Source organism: Lactuca saligna, chromosome 2 (assembly GCF_052625555.1).
Source record: "Lactuca saligna cultivar CGN05327 chromosome 2, ASM5262555v1, whole genome shotgun sequence".
NCBI classification, from domain to species: Eukaryota; Viridiplantae; Streptophyta; class Magnoliopsida; order Asterales; family Asteraceae; genus Lactuca; species Lactuca saligna.
This window is the reverse complement of record NC_136418.1, coordinates 166,811,761-166,817,009: the sequence shown is the minus strand read 5'-3', so window position 1 is coordinate 166,817,009 and position 5,249 is coordinate 166,811,761.

Sequence of the window (5,249 nt, the reverse complement as noted above, 5' to 3'; positions counted from 1 at the left end):
TCACGTAAACTATATGTGTCGTTATTTCCCTTAGTGATTCGCTATAACCATATTATGACAGAGATGATTTTCACACGACGTTCTTCAGGCGTCGAAACAAATATGGCATTTGTCACCCCAGACATGCCTGCCTAGCTGTAGCTAGTAGTTTAGGTGTGAGATTGTCAATCCCAATATAAATCTATACACAATTATCATGCTCTCCCTACAAGAGACTATGGTTATAACTAATAGGCATTTTAAACCGTACTCTAAGAGTACAATGAAGACTAGTCTCACAAATTACGATAACGAGTTTACATATAGTGTGAGTATAAAAAACTTTTCTACAGTGGATTGAACCCTCATTTCATGTAGTATACTAGTAAGGTGAAATCCATAAACTATACCTATTATAGTTTATCGTGTAGTAAATGAAACCCGTTTGTATTGAGTGCAAAACATTTCTTATGTATGTAGTAGTTTAGCAAAAAACATAATTATGCGTATTATGTTTCATCTTGTATTATTAGTAATGACAAAGAACCTGTAAATTACAGTGAATATTTTCTGTTATATAAATACAAATCAATAGAAAAATACATGTAAAATATGAAATTATCAAAGATAAACACTTTGCTCAACATGTTACAAAGTGTTATGAAAGTTGTAAGCTGTTAACTAGTTTTTTTAACTTTTCTACACTGTTTTAGAAAAATCACAGAAAATTCATACGAAGTCAAAAACTGAATCCGTAAATTTTGAGAGTTTTAAAAATGTATCTAGTTTTTTCATATTTTTTATTATGATTTTTAGAAGTCTCTAACTTGTGTGAAAATGTCCATATTCACAGACTGGTCCGAATTCGTAGCTACGATGATAGACAGTTTTGTAAAAATTACCATAAACTGTACAAAAATCGTATGAACATTTTCAAGTAGTCATTTTAAAGGTTTAAACCTGAAATATTTTCATATTAAACTGTTTTGAAAGAATTTAAGTTTAATTTGATCAAAACAGTCCGCGAATGGAACTAAACTTTCCTATTGAAAGCTGATGTATTAGTTTAGTTAGATTTTTGGTGTTTTCACTTGTATTCCCCCCCCCCCCCTAACGTGGGGGTATGAACTCACCTTGAGTGATTTCCTTAGATGAATGTTGAAGAGAAGAGGTTTCCCAGTCAAGAACACTTGGTAAATGCTTGGAGAGTTGGAGATCTAAGAACAAATATGATGATATTTGTTATGAGAGATCCATAATTTGAATGGAGGTGTGAAGAATGTTCAAATGTAGGATGGAATTACTTACCAAAAGTGAGTGAAAAACTCAATATCATCCTTGGAGTCTCGAGTTTTTAGAGAGAGAAAAATGTGTTTGCTTTTTGGTGAAAGAGTGAATATGGTGGGAGGAGAGATAAGGGTTTTCCATCTTTTGACCAAGATAGATTGCTGGAGAAGAGTGTGAGAGGGTAAATAGTTAACTAGGTAGAGATAAATAGTGACTGAAGGTGGTCATAGAGTGAGTATGGGAGATAGCTTGTGTCCTTACTTTATGGAAAAGTCAACATTGCACATCAATATCTTACCCAATAGATATTACTATTAGACAAAGATTGCCCTCAAAATGTAATTAAATTATGAATATATATAGGGTCTTATATGTCAAAATATGAGTTCAGGTGAAAATCCCATGTTAAAATCATGAAGAACGGGCTTAAAACACGAAGGTGGTCGAAAACCGGATTTGAGAGGCGAACCCGCGAGGGTTCGGTACCTGAGAACCGAGAGAAGGTTCGGTCTGAAAGGTATCGTAGGCGAGTTTCTATGAGAAGGAACCGAAAGTGATGGTAGGAAAAGGTGCACGAGAAGTGAAGGCGAAGCGGGGCAAGCTGAACCGAAAGAGGGTCTGATTCTGAAAGGAGTTCGGTTCTCGGGTGGTTTCCGTTCTCAACAGTTCGGTCCGTAAGGTCATTTCGATCCTTGGGATTTCGGTTCGCTTGGAGTTGTTTCGGTTCGCCTTGAGTTTGGTTTCGGTCTTCAGGGTTTCGGTTCCTTAGGCTTCGGTTCTTAGAAGCCTCGCCCCTTTTAAGGTGATTTTCGAATAGTCTTCCCGTTTTGAGCGGTTTTTAACCAAGTTAAGGGTCGGGATGCCTTGAGTGATTATAAAAAGTAGAGAGAGATTGGGGAAAGAGAGAAAGAGAGAGAAAGAGAGAGATAGAGATAGAGAGAGAGAGAGAGAGAGAGAGACTTTGTTAGTGACTTTTGCGAGTGTTTAGCTTCGTAGTGCAAGGTTTGTAAACCCAATTAAGTCTCGTTATGAGTGTTGTACGTCCCCGGAGGGTATGAAATGATGTCTTATCGAGTAGTTCCATCACTTACCCTGATTAGGGTTTAAATTTTCTGAACACGTGAAGACTTAAAGTGATACTTTGCATTGAGATAAGGTGTTGTACAATAATAAACATAATGTAAACCCTAATATACAAGGGTTAATTGAGTTGACCGGTTTGACTTGTTGACTTTATTTGACTTTGACTTGACCGAAAGTTGACGGTTGTCGCACTGCTGCTGTCCCAACAGCTCGGATAACCTCCTCCCACCAATCTCGTCCCCTGTCCCTCAACAGGCAGGATGTAAATCCCACATTTTCTCTTTTAGGAAAAAAGCTCGTCCGTTGAGCATTCTCCATGTCAAAGATCCAACGATGGCTAGCGATGGGGTCCTTATCCACAAAGAACTCAAGAGATCCACAGGCCTTGAACTCCCGGAATGAGGAAGCTCGAGCTCCAATTTGTCCCACAGCAACCTCGGCTCGAAAAGTCCTGAGTCTCTCATCCATAAAATCCATAATCCCCTCCTTAATGGTACTAAATAACATAGAGGTAGCACCCATGATACCGCGAGTAACCTCATCCGAAATGAACTCGTGTAGACGCTCATAAATTGGTTTTGTGCCTAAACAAGAACTTGATCCACAACCAGAGCCAGAACGTCCTCGAGTGATCATCACCATCTTTTAACTGAAACATAACATAAAACAATCAGCAAAGGAATCAAGGGGACTCCTCTAGACATGCCTTCTTAGAGTTTCTAGGGTTACACTAGGCTTAGGTACACGTCATGTGCTTCTATTAGTATGGGCGCTGACCTCATACACTCAACGTACCCTTCGATACGCCATGCGTACTAGGCTGCTTGCCAACCTCCTAAATAAGTGCTTAATCCCTTAAGCATCTTCGCCCCAACTTCAGATCTAGGTCACTTAAGATGCTCGAAACCATAAGTTTTCCAAATTTATGGTCTAGCATGGCCATTTAGTCCATAACACCAAAAACCTAGTCTTTTAACCCAATAAGACCATCTAGCACTTGCATGGATGGAAACTAGTGACCAAGAACCCAACTTTATGAATCAACTCCCCTTAAAACCTCTGAAAGGACAACTAAAATGCCTTGGAGTACCTTCTACTCACATGACTAAGTTTTTTACCAATATGAAACAACTTGAGCAAAAACTAGATCTAAGAGATTTCTTCATCAAGTTTGAAACTTTTTACCTCCACAAGGTACATAAGGAGGACTAAATGTTGGATCCAAAGCCTTGAGTGAAACACCACCACTTCAATGCTCTTTCCTTCTACTCCAAAAGCTCCAAATGGCACAAAAAATGGCTCAACAAGCTTCACAATGCACAAACACCCTTTAGGGTTTCGAAATGAGGAGGGAGGATAAAGGTAAGAAGGTGTATGAGCCATAAACATGTTTAAATAGAGTCCAAATCCTAAAATTTAGGGTTTGAACCCTGGCTTCGTATGCTCTGTATAACCGCATACTCACATCGTTCTAAGGCGTTCCAGAGCACGCTTAGTGTACGAGGTGTACGCCCTACGTACTCCAACAACTTCGAAATTATGAAACTGCCATCCAGGATTAAATTGCAATTAAAGCATAACTCAAGGGTTAAACGAATACCTGAAAAATAGATGTTACAGTGAGTCTCCTCACTATACTCAAATGTCGAAGGAACCAATGGTGGCCCACTGGATTATTTTATGTAGGAATACAAGGTGTTGGCCCCTGACAATTATATGAAAGACCTGAATATGGCTCCCGACAAATTATATGCAAGACTAGGGTATGGGCCCTAACAGTTATATGTATGATGCTTGTTTTCTTTGTGATAGTTGCATGGAAGGCCAGGAGGTGGCTCTTGACAGTTGTTTGTAAGACCTGGGTTATGGCCCTAGGCTTGGCAAGAAAATACCATGATACGACTCATGGCATGATAATGATTTAAGACTATGGTTGACACATAACATTCACTATTCTATATATGATATGCGGTATTTTAGGAAACTCACCAAACTTTTATGCTTACGGTTTTATATTTATGGTTTCAAGTACTTCCGGTTCCAAAATGAAGAGTTTGACGTGATTGCACAACATCCCCCAGAGTTTTCCACAATGATCATTTGTGATTTTTACTCTGATGTTTAATTGATATATTCACTTAAATTGGTATCATAACAACTCATTTGTATGGTTTATTGTTTTAAAAATAATATTATTCTATGAATTTTTGGGATGTTACACCTGAGCTGTCATATCGCAGAAAGTTTGATTTGTCCAATAGTCCTTCACTAGAAAAATCAAATTCATCAAATTTTTTGGAACATTTATTATCACGACCAAATCTACGAAATAGATTAAACTTTTGATGATATTAGGAATAATAATGACATTATTGAAAGTGAGAGTACAATATGGATTGGTTTGGGGAAGGTTAGTATGACATATCGACATGTGATACTTGCATTAATTTTTGATCCGTCCCCGGCTATCACATAAGAAGAATTTACATTTATGAGTTATAGATTGAATTATACTCCTATTGTTGTGAAGATGAGATGTGTCACCCGAATCCATGTACCAACAATTATTTCTCAGAACATTCAGTGATAATAGAGTGTTGAATATCTATGGTAACAAAGTTGCTTGATAGTTTGATGATTTGGTCTGATTATCGAAGAAATCCATGGTGGTGGTATGCTAGATTGTGATGCGAATTGGACCTAAATTGAATTTTTGGGTTAGAGGATGCCCAAAATTGGCTTGAGGATGTTGTCATGTTGCCCGAAAGAAGAGTGTGAAGTGGGCCAACCGAAGTTGGGTTGGTTTTGATGTAGAGGAGGCTTAACAGTGTTCGTTGTTGGAGTGGGAAGGAGGCTTAACACTTGTTGAGTACTCATTTTTTCTTCAAAATCATTTGTAG